The sequence below is a fragment of the Pteropus alecto genome, unplaced genomic scaffold (genome assembly GCF_000325575.1).
Source record: "Pteropus alecto unplaced genomic scaffold, ASM32557v1 scaffold17, whole genome shotgun sequence".
Lineage (NCBI taxonomy): Eukaryota > Metazoa > Chordata > Mammalia > Chiroptera > Pteropodidae > Pteropus > Pteropus alecto.
The window spans coordinates 12,313,465-12,332,383 of NW_006440645.1; the positions used below are offsets into that span (position 1 = coordinate 12,313,465).

The window sequence follows — 18,919 nt, forward strand, 5'->3', positions numbered from 1 at the left end:
CACCACAACAGCCCATAAAACACAGTGACTTGTCTCACTTACTCCAGCTGAACTCTTCTGTTCTGAAGTATTAGGAAATATTAGGCAGACCCCTAAACCTTTAAAGAATATAACATGTTTTTAGGCTTTAAGTTTTTAAATCGTAAGTTTTGACATGGGGGTTTCAGAAATTCCTGACCTCACTGACTCACACATACATAAGTGTGTGTTCGTGAGAGCACACACACGCACGTGCACACACATACTTACCCACTCATCTATCCTTTTGTGGTTTCAGACTAAATATATAAATATTTAAATAATAAAGCTGCAAACATTTGAAAGAGTTAAGCTTCTAACCTTTTTTAGACATGTAAAATAATTGCATAGCATAGTATAAAAATTTGTTGGTCAATTTTTAGAATAACAAGTCATGATGTACACGAAAACTATGACAAACATTTTTCGTTTTTTTTTCTTTTTTTTTTTTTAAGGCAAGGCAACCCTTGGTTGACCTCACAGGTTGCAAGGAACTTGTCAGCTTACAATCCCTTATTTTTTATTGTTTAGCCTACAGCACCTGGTCTTCCTAGGTGGTCTTCCATCCAAGTACTAACCAGGCCCGACCCTGCTTAGCTTCCAAGATCAGATGGGATCGGGTTTGTTCAGTGTGGCATGGCCGTAGACAACAAACATTTTTCAAAAGGAGTAAGTATATATATAGTTTTCTCTCACGCCAGTGCTTCACAAAGAACTGTGTATTCACACTGGAAGGTGGTTAATGAGCTGGGAAAGTTAGGTTTGCATAATGCTTGTACTTTCTGAAGGGAGAGCATGGAAAAAGAGGAAAGGAAGACAGGGGGATAGCTCCCACCCACACACGTGAGGACGTCTTTAATTTCCGTCACTTTAAAACCATTGCCAGACAGTTCGAAATGTGTAACTCAACTGCTTCTAATTCAGCCTCTCTAAATCCTTTACCCAAGTAATTGGACATTATAATTATTATTTAAAGAAGCTGTATGCATTTAGATATTTAGGTCATAAGATTAGAGGTATTGAGGAAAAGGTTAATGGATCACGAATTATCTACCATTAGAAAAAAAATGTGACAGTTGAGGACAGGGAAAACTAGGAGTCTTGGGATCTGAGTGTTGATAATGATGATCTAAACACAAGGGCTCATGATAAGTGCTTCACGGTGATACTCGACCTTAGATAGTCTTGGGCAGGTGATTAATTATGCTGCGTTACATCAAATACACCAGCGAGATTATGCAATTATTCTAACGGAAAGATTTATAAACATAGGTAACAATGCTAGTATGGCTTGAAAATAAATGAAAATAAGAGTGATAAAAAAGTATTTGAAACTTCTGATAATGGCAGTGTGAGGAAGGCAGGCAATTCCTCCCATAGATAACAATTATAAAACCTTTACCAATCAATCACTGGAAACCATAAAAGTTAGGCAAGAAACTGGGAAACGTTTATTTAAAAAATGCTACCCTACTGAGTAAAAAATGTGACTTTCTTTTTATCCTGGGTTCATTCTCCAATTCCAGTGAAGGAAAGCCACTGCCTTAACAGCTTAAAGTCGCAAATAATTGAATTCAGGGAAGGAAAAAGAAAGCCATAGAATGGCCAAAATCCAAAACTGAACATACTCTCTAAATCTCTGGGTGAGTAATGACTACACAGGCATGAGGTAGGCCCTGATGGCCTTGAGGACAAGCCCGTAGACACTAAGGGAGAATTCTACGCCCGAAAGACAGGGTTGAGATTTGAGAGTTGGCTGCAGCTTTGAGTATGAGCCCCCACTTGAACACAGTGTAGGCATCGGAAAGCTATAGCTTACTGGCTTGAGATTAGGAAGCTGAACTCTGGGAATTTAACTGGAAATTTAAATGTCTATGGGAGGAGTAATTGCCAAAATCTTAGTATAAATTCTACCTAAATGCATGGCTGATCTCTAAGCTATGCAAACATAGGGAAGCTACCTGGCAGCCAGGCTAAAGCATGAGCTACCGGAAGCTGAAAACTGTGAGCAGCACCATCTTTACTGACCATTGTGAGTAGAAAACTTTTATATTTTAAATTCAATCAAATTGGATTTTGATTCTGCCTACTACAATCAAAATCTAACAGTTCTCAAAAGGAAAAAAAAAAAGAGAGAGAGAATCTATAGTCAAAAAATGTGTGATATAAAATGTTTGATTTTCAACCAAAAACTAACAGACATATAAAGAAACAGAAAAATATGATTCTTATTTCAGGGAGGAAAAAAAAGCAGTTAATAAAAACTGACTCCAATTGGGTAGGATATTACATACAGCCAATAAATACTGCAATGTAACTATTGCAAATATGCTTAAAATATTATAAGAAACTGCCATTTAAAAAACCAAAGGACAGTATGAGATCAATAAGTAAACAGAAACTCAACAAAAAACTATTAAAGAACAAAAAAAAATCCTAGAGTTTAAAATTGAATAACTAAAAAATTTACTAGAGGATTCAACAGAAGATTTAATAGGACAGAAGAATGCCTTGAAGAAAGGTAAATAAAAATACTTACAACTTTAAAGAGGAAAAAATGAATAAAAATCAACTGTGCCTCAGAAACTTGTGAAACATTATCTAACCATCTAAATTTTTTGTACTAGAAGAAAAATGGGGAAAAAAAATCAAAGAAATAATTGCTGAAAAATTTAAAAACTTAGTGAAAAATATTAACTTCTAATTTTGAGAAGTTCAATGAGACCAAAGTAATAAACGTAAGGACACGAAGGCAGAGCTTAAGCCAAATGAGAAGAGAAAATCTTGGAAACAGTAAGAGAAAAATAACACATTATATACAATTGTATTGCATTAACACAATTAATACCTGATTTCTCAGCAGAAACAATAATGCCAAAAGACATTCAAAAAATATATTCTAATACTAAAAAAAAAGCCTGAAAAGAACTTCATACTATCGAATTTATCGTTCTAAAATAAAAATAATATATATTTTCAGCTAGTCAGAATCTGAGAGGATGTGTCAACATCATACGACAGAAAATATTAAAGAAAGTCTTTAAGGCAAAAGAACAATTTGACACAAGTATAACAGATATAAAGAAAAAAATTGTAAATTTGTGGCAATATGTATAAGAAAAAAATACACACATACATAATTGCTTAAAAGATAAAGTTCATTTTGGTTGTTTTGGTTTTATCGAAGCTCATTATGATCCTCCTCAATGTATTTTCCCCAATATTATCTCAAAATATTTTATCTATATGAACAAATTGTTCCAAAACGTATATATGGTATATTCTTGCTAAATATTTCCACCCTGCTTGAAATGTCGTAGGTTCTCAGACTAGCTATAAAATCTCAGTACACGCTCACATGGGAGTTCACAGTTTTATCAAGGCGCTGACCATGGTTGCTCATCCATTTTTTTCCTTTTCTTTACTACTAGGTTTCTGATACTCTTTCATGTGGAATTTTACCCATTTAAAAATGTGTAACTGGGTTTTGGCAAGGAAATGAGAGGAATTCTACAAATCAGGGCTTTAATATCAGCTATCATTTTCTGACCAGAAAAACATATTCAGCAGGCTTATGTTTTTTTTTTCCTCTTTTAAGCAAACACTTTAATAGCACTTATTATGTTCCTGTCATGATTCAAAATGCTTTACAATTATTAACATATTTCATCCCTGCAAGAAACCTATGAGGTAGTCACTATCACTAACCTCATTTTACTAATTTTAAGACTGAAGCAAAGAGAGCCTTTTGCTCTTATCTCTCTCCTGTGTGAAATGAGATGCATCTCTAGAAATGCAACAGCTATGTTATGAATAAAAGCATACAATTTACATGCTTAAGATTACGAAGCGGAAAGATGCAGCTCTGGACTGTTAGTGTTGTGGTTATATATGTCACGTACAGCACTCTGATTCGATAGTTGCTCAGGTAGTTTCTTAATGTTAGTATCTTTTTTTTTTCCTATCTAAACAGGCAGGAAATGATAAATAATTACATTTTTTTGAACTCAGCAAGTTCTAGTTCAGTTTTATCTAACGGGGTCTTTCTTTACCCTAATGCTTTCCTTTCTCATTTTACTATAGGCAGTTAGAAGAGGTAGGCAGCATCTTTGACACTTTGCCTGGCTGAGTTCATTAGACAAATATGCTATTTTTCACATCACTGCAGGTGACAGAGTTTCTAAACACTCTACGACCACATAACAAGTGCCCTCTTTCTTCCATTTTACAGCAATATCGTTCTTAAAGCTCCCACTAACAGACTTTTTAAGGGCTATGAAGGCTTTAATTAATAGCCTCTCCCTTTTTGGTTTTTATTAACTGTCACGTCAAGATTTTTCAATATTCCTTTTGCCCACTCACCACCCACTGCCAAAGATACCTACATTACTAGCACACCACTTAACAGGTACCAAAATCTGCTCTAAAAATCCCAAAACGTAGTGGCTTAAACAACATTAATTCTAATTTCGATCACAAATCTGCAGTTTTTTCAGACTTTATCTGGGACCGTGCGTCCTTGCTCCAGTCAGTGTTAGCTGGGGACATCTGAAGACTGTTGAAATCATCTAAAGACTCGCTCACTCAAACAGTAGATGCTGATGTCAACTGTTGGCTGAGCCTCCATCTGGACCTGGGGCTGGGGCTGAAACACCACACATAGCCAATCTATCCAGCTGCTTGGTTTGTACACAGCTTGGTAGCACTTCCAAGATAAAACAATCCCAGAGGATGGGACAGCTTCATGTCCTTTTATAATTTAGTCATGGAAGTCACATAGTGTCCTATTTGCCATAGTTGAATCCCGCCATATTCAAGGGGAGAAAACATAAGATCCACCTCTTAATCGTAGAAAGAGCATTTAAAATAGAATATATTGGTGTGATCGTGTTTGGAATTATAATGTCACAACATCATAGGCAGGAAATAAGAAGATAAATGGGAGAAAATAAATCTCTATTTGATTAAGCCATTCTAGCCAAATTCCTGTAACATGTATATATTCTATTATGGAGACATATTGTACATGTTTTTGTTTCCATGTGTAATATGTCTCCCCTACTAGATAGTATACTCCAGTTAGATGGATTATTTCTATTATGCTGCCCATCCTGTTAACCCACACTGGCTGTTAATTTTAATAAGAATTGCAGAAATGAATAAATGAATGGACCCTGAGGTAGTAAAAAGACTTTGGGAGTGAAACGCCTTTCACTGAGGTCTAGTATGAAATTCCGTGTCAGGCTGCATTCTCTGACTCACAGCAGCATCCACGCAGGGCCTCGTGGACCTTATCTGCACTTGAGCCTTGAAAGTAGGCCTGATCCTTAAAACGATCAGGAATTGCAGTGTGTGTGTGTGTGTGTGTGTGTGTGCATGCGTGCGTGCGCGTGTGTAAACAAAGACTCTGAAAACGACTGAAAAATTAACATAGTTCCTTGGCAATAACTTTCCAAGGACATTTTATTGGAAACTCAGCCTGATCTACAACTTCCTAATGAAAGCAATTTTTAAGTAACCCTGAACTTGTACAGTAGAGCAAATTGGAAGAGCTAAGAATGTTTTAAATTTAGGTGGTATGGCATTAACAATGTTTGAATTTTACAAAAGAGACCATGAAAAACAATCTCAATGTGCAAACCTCTAAAATAATGTACGCAGAAAGCATTAAATTAAAAAAAAAAATGGCAGTAATGTAATTAGTCATTTTACATTTATTAGAAATAAGACCCATGGATACTATCTATGATCGTTCAATGTATTGTTTAGTTTTACTATGATTTCATGTGTTGGACTGAGTAATAGTTACACTCATGTTTCTTTCAAATTATAAATTCAATGATGGAAAAAAAAGATTCTCAGAAAAAACTGAAACGTTATTTCTTCTTTTATGACACATGTGATTACCTCACCCTCTAAAGAATGTGTGTTGTAAATACTGGATTTATAGCAACACCTCAGATAATTACACAGTTTTAGGGGTATGGAGCAGAGAAAGAATTGCAGACTGATCACACAATGCCCTCTTTCATTCAGTACTAGCCTCAGAAGAATGTGACGATATAGGTTAACTATGTTTATATCGTCCTTAAGGAGAAGAAAGTTTATATATATTTTTAGAGGGCAATATTCTTTTAACAGGCTAAAGCAACTTGCAGGAAAGAAATAAGGCCCTATAAAAATTGGTATAAATGTCTTCAAACCAATGTTTTTTTTTTTTTACATGTTTTACATGGTACATTCATTTTTGTCTCACCCTCACATAACTCTGCAAATAGCTATTGAATTCAAGCCGTCTCAAGGGTAAAAGCATAAAGCTGAATGTTTCTGTTGGATTTAGTTGAGCTCAAAGAGCGTCTGGATTTGTTGGTCATGGCATTCTCTCTTAAACCCTCAAGTGTCTGTTTGAGCCCAGTCATAGCAGAACAATTCAACAATTCAGGGTTTCTTATTCCGTGTAAAAACATCTGTTTACATGGCTTATGTCTGAATGAATATAAGCATGTTATCATTTACTGAAAAAAATGACAAGATGGTATATAGCTTTTGTACCTAGTAATCTTTATTCTACTCTTATGTTTCAATGCTTTAACAAATTGCAGGATATGGTCCAATTCTCTTTGCTTTGAACTATGTCTAGTAGGAAATAGTAAATCAGAAAACACAGATTTCAAACCAATCTTTATAAAAATACTTTTAAAGACACTATTTGTTATTTATATCTGGGGCTATCAGAAAAGTAAAAGGCAAATCATCATCAGAAACATTCTCGTTACAGCCACTTGTGTATAGATCTTTCTAAAATTCAAGTGGAGAAAGAAAACAGATCATAATAACTTACTGGAGAGATACATTTTTCTTTACTCAAAGGTTGTGCTACAACCAGTATATAAACAGAAGAATGAAATATCAACCAATAGAGTAGTTTGTAGGGAGAGATGTAGTTGATTTCTGTTACCTCATCTGTTAGCAACTGCTCCCTCTTCTAATCTGTAAATTCAGAGTTTGACCTTTCCAAAATTGACATGTATAAGAGAAAAGAAATAGAAAAGGACTGGAAAGTACTTACTTACACTGCTCTGGTGTTACAGCACTAGCAATTTCTGGATTTCAAAATCATCTATGCCAAAAAAAAAAAAAAAAAGCATTAACGAGTGAGCACCATTACATTCTTGAGGTAGAGATACTTTGTGCAATCAGAATGCAAAAATAATGAAATAAATCTTAAGCTAATAATCGTATTCTAAAGATAAATTTCTCTTCACTTGAGGGCACTATAAACATGACGTCTACATTGAAGAACACAATCGACAAGATGAATCAGTTCTCCTCCTGGAAACTTTCTGTGTGTTCTTTGGAAATTCTCTAACATTGGAGCTATCTGGCCTACAATTTCTTTGGGCTGGGTGCAAGAAATTCCATGGTTAGTTATTTGCTGCTTCTTGCTCTTGGGCATCTGGTGGTTTGACTAGTTCTTTGGCCAAAGGTATATTTGCCCTTTTGGGGTGTAAGTTCCCTTTGATAGAATCAAAGATGATGCCTTTATGGTTATTTTCATGAATCAACCCATTAGGAACACATGTACCCCTTTTTTTTTTTTTTTTGGTATAAAATTTGGAGTGTGTGCCGACTTCCCAGGAGCCATTACTTCCTCCCTCCTACTTGTGTGGCCTCAGTTCTGGTCCTTAAATGAATCACAGGGGATAGATATCAAACTTTCCTCCTAGTGACTTTGAAGCCTTTCTTGCCACTTAAATGAGGGGCAAGGATCTGCCTGATCCAGCCCCTTATAGTGAGGGTGGAAGTGGTAGGGGTGGAATTCAGGGAACAAAAGTCCCCCATTTAAAATTCTTTTCTCACATTTAACGAGCCTTCTCTCTCCTTTATGATCTCTTCTATAGGCTGTGAAAACTAAATACCACTTTATTCAACTCAGTTATTTTTTTATTAGGCGAGGCAACCCTTGGTTGACCTTGCAGATTGTAAGGACTTTGTCAGCTTACAATCCCTTATTTTTTATTTTTTACGCCTACAGCACCTGGTATTCCTAGGTGGTCTCCCATCCGAGTACTAACCAGGCCTGACCCTGCTTAGCTTCCAAGATCAGACGGGATCGGGCTTATTCAGGGTAGCATGGTCATAGACTCAGCTCCGTATTACCTAGACACTTCAGCTGAAAGTGAAAAAAATTGTATTTATAATTCTATTGCATAACTGTAACCACCATATTTATGCTCTGGTGTAAGTTAAGAGTTCTAGTAATCCACTGAAGGAAAGTGACTTGTGCAAAATAACAGAGCACGAGATAGCATCGCTGCACTAACAATGGAGGACTTTGCTGAGTCTTGAGTACACAGCTGTTGTTATCTGTACATGGACAGCAGATTGACATCCATGCAGAGGAAAACTAATATTTTTTGAGTATCTTTTACATGGCAAATCCTGTGATGGGTATGTCAACACAGATGATTTAATTATATTTAATTCTATCTTAACAAAAATAAAGGAGGTAGTTAATATTTTTCTCATTTTACAAAGAAGTAAATTGACACATGGAAAGCTAATTTTTATTTCCAGAATGAGCTATTAAGTAACAGGGTAAAGCTACTTCGTCCAAAACTTTTTGTTGCAGAGACAGCTTGCTGCCTCTTCATGGACTAGGAAATTTTTATTTGCTATTACTATGGTTTTAGAAATTTAGAATGAGTCCTTTGGTCCAAAAATGTGTGACCCATTGAACATTGTATGTTTCTTCCAAAGCCTGTATTACGATTTTACTTTGGCTATAATCTTGCTAATACACATATATTTGGGATTTTCAGCAATTCATGGCCAAGTAATTTTGAAAATCATATAGCCAGCAACTTAGAAAAAGTAAAAAGAATAAAACAGGGGGAGGGGGAACCTAGAATACAATACTGCTAGATTATGTATGTTATGATAATCCAAAATAACTGTGTCAAAATGTTCTCATTAGGGACAAAAGAAGCAATCAGTTGTCAATACAATCATAGGGGACACGTTAAACAGTGACTACAAGGTAAGGGATGGGATGAGGAGACAAGTTTCTTACATCCATAGGCCTTATGATCAACTTTGGAGTCCCAGCAATCTTTTGTAAGTTTGAAACACCTTCGATTTAAGAACTAATTGCTTTTTCTTGATTTGATTTTGCTTAATTTACATCTTAAATAACAAGTAGCAAAGACAATTTAGTGGGATGATTAATTAGAATGAGTTTACATTTCACATAGATAAAAAACAAATGTGATTTTGTGCTTCATTTTGTCCCACTGTTATAGCTAGGTCTGGAAGTGTTCTTCGAATTCCCATCTTAAAATTCTATGCCCAGTGTGATAGCTTTAGGAGATGGGGCTTTTGGGATGTGACTAGGCCATGAGGTAGAGCCCTTAAGAATGGAATTAGTGCCCTTATCAAGGACCCATAAAGCTCCCTAGCTCCTTTCACCATGTGAGGACACAAGAAATTCTCATGGTCAAGAATAGCGGTCCCCAACCTTTTCCACACCAGGGACTGGTGCTCCTATGAGAATCTAATGCCTGATGATTTGAGGTGGAGCTGAGGCGGTGCTGCTAGCGCTGGGGAGCAGATGCAAATACAGATGGAGATTCACTCTCTCACTCACCTGCCATGCACCTCCCGCTGTGCGACCTGAACCAGTCTGTGGCCTGGGATTTGGGGTCCTCTGGTCAGGTCATGCTGGCACCCTTTTAGACTTCTAGCCTTCTTATATACAACAAATCTCTGTTGTATATAAGACACAAGCTGTAAGATTGTGTTATAGCAGCCTAAATAAACTGAGACAATTATAAATAGAAAATAATTCTGCATTTTTTAATATAAAATTGTGGATACAAACTTCAATTTCCCATTATTTCATGTAATATTTTTTGTTGCCTTTAGTGTATAAATGACACACTTCCTCACTTATGGTCAAATGCTGACTTTGGTTCCCAACTCTTTGTCTTTTCTACCCCAATTTTACCTAAATATAATTACTTAAGATGCACAGCCATGTACTGCGTAACAACGGTTTGGTCAAAAACAGCATCTAAAACGGTGGTTCCGTAACATTACAATGGAGCTAAACCATTCCTATGGCCTAGTGACGTCACAGCGCAAGGCATCACGGTTCCAGCCGGGCTCAGCCTATCCTCAGTGACGCAATCGACTAGAAATGCCTGGGGCGCCATCCTGGCTGCCAGAAAGTTCCACAGAAGCCTCCCCTTTCTAAACCAGGGTTACTACTGGACCAAGCCTAGTGGTTCTTACGATGATTGTAAGACGTGATTCAGCGACCAGCGTTAGGAAACGCTGAAGAAAATAAGAGTTTATGACTTACCCCTGAGCTTCCGACGCGGCCAGGAGCCAGAGGCGGTGAGTGGAGCTCCGCGTGGGGGCGGGTCCTGCTCTTATGGATGCCGAGGGTGGGGTGCGGGGGAGGTCTCCGGGGCTCTGTCCTCATTGGTGAACTGAGAACGTAAGAGCCGGAGTTTAAAGGGCGGGAAACGTAAAAAAACGCGAACAGTGCGTTATGAAAATAACGAAGGTCTGTAAAGCTAAGTGGCAGGAGGACAGTGGCTGGTCCTGTCCTCGGGCTGGAAGCCCGTGTTCACCCCAGACGGCCAGCTTTCAAGGGGATGCTGGCAGTCAAGGCTTAAATCAGCCCGTGCATCATTAAAAAGAAAAGCCAACGCTCAGGGCTCGCACTACGGTTCCTCACCGTAGGTGTTTGTGATGCTGCTGCTGTAAACGAACCTCCTGTGCTGCCCGTTTTATGGAAGTGTGGCTCTCACGGTACTGGGCTGTACCGTCCAGGTTTGCGGAAGGCACTCCACAGTGTTTGCACAAGGACAGTTTATCAGAAAGCATTACCTTCTTTAAGTGGTCCATGGCTGTAATTAACTTCTTTAAATAATAGTTCTAAATTGCAAGCGAACTGGAATGACTTTTAAGTTGGTGTTTGATCCCAATCAATTATTCTGGGTTAATATCTGATCAATTTAATGTTTTCAACCAAACATCACTTTTTAAATTATTTCCTTGGGATGAAGCGCTTACCAAAGAGAACAGCCTAGATGTTTGTCTTCCTTTTATCATCTGGAGTAGCCAGGGAAGAGAGAGGTATTACTGTCAAGTGATATGCAAGTGAAGTTCATTGCCAGGATTAGTAATAACTATTTTCTGAGAGCTTTCTAGAGAAAAAAATGAGATAGTACAATTCACAGGGGTTTAAGTTTCTGTTAAAAAATAAAAATAAAACTTTCTTCCAATCCATTTCCCTTCTAAGTCCTACTTTCATAGACCATGATCAAAATTGCAAGTTTGGCGTCTGAAGTCTCTGTGGCTATAAGAGTTTTTTTCCAGCTAGTAACAGATTCATTTTCTGCTAAAATTCTATTACTCTAAGCAATTTCTCTCAAGGATTGTAACAATTCTTCTGAAAACAGATCAGCAGCTTTCAGTATAATCTTACTTCATCTAGCTGGAACAAGGTCCACTTCTGGTAAATCCTGGAACTGGATGTGACAGGAATAGAAAATTCTATTTCAGAACCTTGTAGAGTATGAAGAAAGGCATTTGGAAGGTGGTTTGGATTGTTTTTTGTTTTGTTTTGTTTTTTGTCCTCTTAGAATTAGCTTTTGTCCTATTTTGTTTTTAAGTAATGCTTTAAAACAACGGCTTTTATATATAATTTAAGCAGAAATAAAATAGAAAAATAAAGGGTTTTCTTTCAGGTGTTTACTATACTAATAAAACAGTATAAACAAAGGCCCTTTGGAACTATTTTGAAATTATGACATTAAAATAGGTTCTGAAATAAACTTAGTTCTACACAGCTATAATCATTCACAAATTATAAACACACGTGTACATACTCAAAGGCTGATATTGCAGATAGTAAAATAGAAAAAAATTAACTTTTCCTGAATGTATATCTGAGAAAAGAAAGAAAGAGACAAATAGAAAGAAACCAAAGAGAAGGAGAGAGGACGGCAGAGAGGAAAGAAAGAGATAGAGGAGGTAAAATCATTTTAACTGTTATTTACTTCAACAGTTTACTAATATTTAAAGCTTAATTTGGTCCAGAAAGTTAATTTAAAGAAAGTTTAACTGAGAGTTTAATTTAAATGAAAAAAAGTCTCATGAAGAACATTTATGCCTTAAGATAGTCAAATTGCAGAGAGGTATTTATTATCACTTTATAAGGCATCTGACTAATCTCTGCAAGACCGTGGAGCCAGGGAGTGATACAGCCAGGACAAATTTTAAAAGAAGAAAAGGAACATTATATAGGAGTCTAACGTCTCAAGTTTCTGTTGATTGAATTTAATATCAATTTTCTAAAATTCTTTAAAATGTTTAAAAATTCTTGAAAAATTTCTTTGTGAATGTATTTAAAATAATTCATTATAGTGTTCATAATAATCTTTGTAAGGATTACAGGGCAGTAAATGTCCAGGTTTATGCTACAATATTCTGCAGTAAATGTCCAGCTTTATGAGGAGGGGAGATTTTTATGCCTTTTCCTGTCTTCTTTCATTTCTTCTCCTTCCCCCTTTTCACTTCTGTGCCCTTTTCCCGGCCTTCCTTCTCATAAACAACTACCGTGACAAAGAAATATAGCATGTTTCCACACGTGTCAACAATCGAGAATTTTAGAAGTCAGAGTCAGCAAGTATGATATCGAACTCTGCAGACTGTTTTTTAATCATTTCTGCTAACATTAAAGTAGGTGAATAAGGACTACAGCAGTTAGACTAACCAAAAGTGTCCCTTTTTGCTTAAAAGACTTGTTCTGTATTAATAAACAATATTTTTAGACTAATTAGCTCCGTACTGCATGAACTTAAAAATGAACAATCTAGGGATATTTAAACAATAAAATGGAATAATGTTGGTTTCCAAATTGGGAATTTTGAAAAATATGCATTTTAGAACATTAAATATTCTCACACTCTATAAAATTAAAGGGAATTTTAAAAACATATACATATATGCATGTGTATATGTGTATATATATGGTTGTATATGTATTAATTTCTGTCCTCGAAATCTCTAATACTATTTGCAAAAACTTTAGCTCCTGAAAAGTTTAACGTTTTAAAAATAGCCAGTTAGCAACGTGTAGCAAAAATATTTAAAGAGGCCATATATGGCCAATTAAACAAAATAGTCATAAAATAATAATCCAGGAAAGAAAGAAATTCTTTGGAAATATGGAAGTTGTCCTCTTTGCGTTATTCGTTCAAGGGAGGATGAGAAAGCTATCAGGAGGCACGTCTAAGAGAAAAATAGCTTTGTTAATGTGGGGTCCTATGTGCCGAATCATTTTTGACTCAACATAGATATTCATAGGATCAATATAAATTTTACAATTATTTTAACAACTTCATAATATTTCACTGTTTGTACTATAACTTGATCAGTGATCTGTTATTGGACTTCATTTTTTTTTTGCTATAATTATAGATAAGGCTGGATGGTATTTATACATATGAGGTTCTTTCATTTGTCAGTGGTGTGGGACATTTACCACGTTTACCAAAATAAATTCTCTAATTTCAGTTCTGAACTTAAATATCGTTTCCTTAGGATGACTTCCAGACCCTCTAGACTATTGCTTATTCTCTCTTTTATGCTATCTCAGTATGCTGTATCCCACAGCATGGATGTTGCTACAATATTCTGCAAGTTAATTTTTAAAAATTTTTCTCTTTTGCTCACCAAAATGTGCTATGCATCAGGGCAGGAACATTGTTAGCTTGCTTAATGTATCGTCATCCATGGCATAGCATAGTAATCACCACATAACACGTATTCAAGTTGATATCAGTTTAATCATGATCAAATTTGCTTTTCTACAATTTCTAACGAAACTGAGATATTCTTTATGAATACTTACTTCAATTTTTAATCAATTTAAGTAGTACCATTTTATATATGGAAACATCATGCGTATCAATTTAATTTATATGAGGTCTTTGTTCAGTAAGGAAATTGACTTGTCGAAATGCTCAGTACAAAATACTTTCTTACAACATATATTTCATGTTGTAAAAGGTTGTGTAAGTAGATTAATTGGTCAGATATGTGAAGAAATCTGTGGTTAATCGCTAACACATTTGACATCACAATGTAGAGATGCAGTCTCCATGAGTGTGATTTTGTATCTTCTTCCAGATCTGTAAATGGTGAACTAAGAAACATGGTAGTAGTAACTGTGAATAGAAATGGAGGTTTGCTTTTTAATAATACAGATTCACATCAGTGAGTAATTGTGATGGGAATGTAACCTAAGGGCAAAGTCAAGCAGACATATTATATATAAAGCTATAGAAATGACTAGACAAGCCTAGTAATGTGTTACCTGATGGCAGAAAAATTTAGTTGTCTGCACTACTGACTTTCAAGAAACAAATAAATCAGCCAGTCCTGTGTTGGCAATGTTACCTTACCCCGTCCTCTTTATCTGAAGCTTATGTCTTTTGGGGGAGGGTGAATCCCTTAGGCTGTAAGCTAAAGTCATCACACTTTGGCTAAAAGTAGTTTTTAGTCTTTACATAGTATTGTGTAAAAGTAATGTTTTTAAATCTAAGACAAAACAAGGATATACTTCTTGTTTTATCCACAGATTACAAATTCCTCAGTTGCCACAAGCAGAGTAGATATTTCCTAGGTTAATTTTTTCTATATATTTCTTTATAGCTTGGTGAAATCTGATTGGATGAAGAAGAGATCAAGTCAGATCAATTTGATAGGAATTGCCTATTTACGTATCATTTTCATCAGTCAACTAAGTACCATATGGAGTGTTCTTGGTAGTATATGTGTGTGGGGGTCGGGGGACATGAGATACTTAAAAAGATGAACAAGACTCAGTCCTTGCTCTCAAAAATTAAAATTTATTAAGGATGGAGAAAAATATTTTTTCATTTTAAACTTTGCTAAAAAGCATACTAAGCCTTATATGTGATTGGTGCTATTAGTAAGACGTGAGGAAATTACTGGAGCATCTATCAGAGCAAGATACACCTGTGAGGTTTATGAGTATCAGAAAGAATACTCACAGGGAGGGATCAGTATAGAAAAGAAATTGATGGCTGTGAGAAGCACTTTCAAGTTAAATATATAGAACTGAGAAAAATATTGCTTAATGCAACATTATGTGGAAAGAGAAACACAAAGACAAAGGTGAACCCAGTTTCTAACCAAGGTGACCAATGACATTTAGAGAAGTAAGGGAGGAACAAGGAGGAAATGTTTGGTCCATAGGATAATTTCATCTATTTTTTAATAATTAGTAACTGAATCTACTTTATGTTAGCCATTGACACTAGGCCCCAGAATGCTATAAGTTAGAAATGAAAATCTAAAAAGTACAAGATTTGGTTTACATTGTGCTGAGTCTCACTGTCCATCAGATCCTGGTAGAAATGTGCATATGGCAGGTGGAAATAAAACCTTGAAACAGTATTATGGACTGAACGTTTGTTCCCCACCCCTCCAAACTCCTATATTAAAGCCCTATCCCCCAGTGTGGTGGTATTATGACATGGGGCTGTTGGGAAATAATTAGGTTTAGATGAGGTCATAGAGTAGAGTCTCCATGATGGAATTAGTGCCCTTATAAGCTGAGGAAGAGACACCAGAGCTTTCTCTCTGTGCCATGTGAGGACACAGTGAGAAGGCAGCTGTTTGCACACCAGGAAGAAGGCCCTCACCAAGAGCCAAATCTGATGTCACCTGCAACGTGGGACTTCCCAGTCTCTAGAACTATGGGAAAGAAATGACTGTTATTTAAGCCACCCAATCTATGGTATTTTGTTACAGCCACCCAAGCAGACTAAAACTCTGGGTCTGAGAAGACTGGACCTTAGTAATAGCAAAATCCATGGATTTGGCCAAAGGATAAAATTTTACAGAATATCCACATTTACAGAATCACCGAACAAAAGAGTGAGGAAAATGACAAAGTCAGAGTTATTAAATAAGCAACAGGTCCAGCAAGTATGGAATCAAAGAAAAAAAGACGCTAATGCTAAGAAGAGTTGTTCAGTATTGCCCTATCTTATTTCAGAGGCAAAGTACGAAGAAGCCTGAGGAAAGTAAATAAACTTTGATTTGGTTGTGTTTAAAGAGAGTGGGAGAAGCAGAGGGATCCCTGCAGATATCAAAAGGTTTTCTTTAATTCAATACATGTTGACACTACTGTCTTCAAGATGTTTTGTAAATTACTGCGGATTCAACTGCAGGATCCGCAAGATAAGCACAAGCTTCTCTTATATAGGAGAAAGTCAAAATAAATAGAAAAATAATTTTTAAAATATATATTGTGAAAGAAACACAAGTTTTCTGATTGAGACTAATAGAACACCTATGCTGTGATCAGGAAAGAATATTTAAACTAAAATTTGGAGGGTCAGGAGGAACCAACCATGAGAATATTGGAGGACTGAACATTCCTGGCAGGAAAAAATGCCATATACGGAAGCCCTCTATGGGAGTTTATTAAATTCAAGAAGCGGAAAGAAAACCATTAAAGCTGGAGTCTACAGAGTAAGGAAGAGAGTAGTTGGATGTGGGACTGAAGATGTAGGAAGTTCCCAGGAAAAAGCATATAATACTTGTTTAGCAACAATGAGGGGTTTGAGATTTATTCTTCTTTGGAGAATCACTTCAGGTGTTTAACATGAGTGAGAGATGATATGATTTCTGTACACATAATAAACATTTCACAGCATTATATAAAATAGATCTGATGGAACAGAAGTGATAAAGAATACTAATTAGGAGGTTATTAATGTATTCTGGAGAGAATGGTGACCTGGATTAGGAGTTTAGAAGGGAAAACAAATAATGTTTAATAGCCAAGGAGGCTCTCAGTTAAAAATACATGGGTCTAATAACATCTCTGCCATGTACTATATTATGACATTAATCTCCACTTATTTTTAAAAAGCCTCAAATTTACCTTTTGTAAAATAGAAGTGTTGCAATTCAAGGTGCCTGGGAAAGAGATTATGAGTTTTCGAGTTTAGGAGGGAGGACTCAGGATCAACATTTTTCCACAGAGAAGGAAGCATTATTGAGGAAATATTATGTAGGAATAAAATCAACTTAGAGCAACAAAAAAATAATGTTCAAAACAAGAACAAATTTGGAAAACTTCCATCACTTGTTTTCAAGACTTTTAAAGCTACAGTAATCAAAAGGATGGTATTAGGTGAAAAGAAAGATAAACACATAGACAATGAAATAGAAAGTCAGAAAATAGACCTGCACACACTTTTAAACAAAAGTTCTCAGCAATTCAACTGGAGAAAGAAAAATCTTCCAACATATGGTATTGAAACCTCTAATATCTATACCTATATGAGAGAAAAGTAAATATCAATGTGTATCTTACATAATATTCAAAAATCAAATTAAAATTGATTGTGGAGCTAAAAGTTAATGATTCAAAAGTTAATGATTGTGGAGCTAAAAGACGAAAACGTAAATAGAAAGTGTTTAACACTTTGGAGAAGAGAAGGAGTTCCAAAACAGGACATTAAAAGCATGAGTCTTTAGAAAATGAACAGAATTTTCTCAAAATTTAAAGTTTTACCTCTTTGAAAGGCACCATTAAGAAAACTAAGAACTCAAGCCACAGAATGTGAGATAATAGTTGCTGTATATATTTCTGATAAAAAAAAGAACTTGTATCCAAAGAACACTCATACTTCAATAAAAAGCCAACAAAGCTACAGGCAAAGATTTCAACAAATTTACTCTCAAGAAATATACTGATAGTCAATAAGTCCATGAGAAGATTACTATATCACTAACAAGAAAATCGAAAATTAAACACAATAAGATACTTCACATAAACTATAATAGGAAAAATGAAAAAGACATTACCAAGTGTTGACAAGGATATAAAATGACTATAATGCCAAAATGATGTTTCTATGTCTTTGTGTGACATAGACCGAAGTTCAATGAACAGAGGAGTCTCTAAATTCCTCTCCAGCTAGAGCAAAGAACTGAAGATAACCATACCTGAAGTTAATCATTCAATAAATAGCACACAGACTGAAGAATAGCAGCTAAAGGGTGACATGCAAAAAAAAAAAAAAAAAAACCAAAAAAAAACAGTAAGAGACTTATGGAATTTACTAACAAGCATAATTTACATTTAATTTGCAGTCCTAGAAGGATATAAGAAGCATGATTGTGCAGAATCAACATTTGAAGTGTTTAGAGAATTTTCTAAAATCAATGAGTTTGGGTCACAGATGCAAGCAGCACTGTGAACTGTAAGTCTTAATAATATGTCATAATGATGAGAGAATTCACCAAGAATATAGAACAATTTTAAATTTGTATATACCTAGTGACATAGCCTCAAAATATAAAGCAAAAATTTACAGAACTAAAACTAGAAATAGACATTTCTAAAATCAAAGTAGGAAATTTTAACATACCTCAATCAGTTATTGATAAGGCATGCAAACAAAAAAAGTCAATCAGAACATAGTAAATTTAATGTTATGCTTAACAAGTTTGATTTAATTTATATGTATAACCTTGCACCATGAAATACAGAAAGAAACATGTAGCAGAGCAGTTTCCTCTTCCAATTTGTATAAAGCTGGTTACTTTTGAGAAATGAACATTTTGGGCTTGTGGTTATTTTCTTGATACCTTGTTTTTACTTTTTGAGGCTATACCAAACAAATATATAGTAAATAAAATACATTGTTTTAATAAATCACAGGCTTGAAACTGGAATATTTATCAGGAATAACGTTTGTTTACTTGAGGGTACGCGAACACAAACTTTCATCGTTTAAATATTGGCTTTCTGATCATTTTGACTACAAACTTGAATCTT

General features: G+C 35.5%; 1 non-coding gene and 1 pseudogene across 1 annotated transcript; both read right to left on the reverse strand.

The window, feature by feature from the left end:
* Positions 1-547: 547 nt before the first annotated feature.
* LOC112484634 lies at positions 548-666 on the reverse strand. Its single transcript, XR_003048092.1, has one exon. It is a non-coding gene; the product is annotated as a 5S ribosomal RNA (ribosomal RNA).
* Positions 667-8,044: 7,378 nt separating this feature from the next.
* On the reverse strand, positions 8,045-8,163 carry LOC112484659 (annotated as a pseudogene).
* Positions 8,164-18,919: the final 10,756 nt, after the last annotated feature.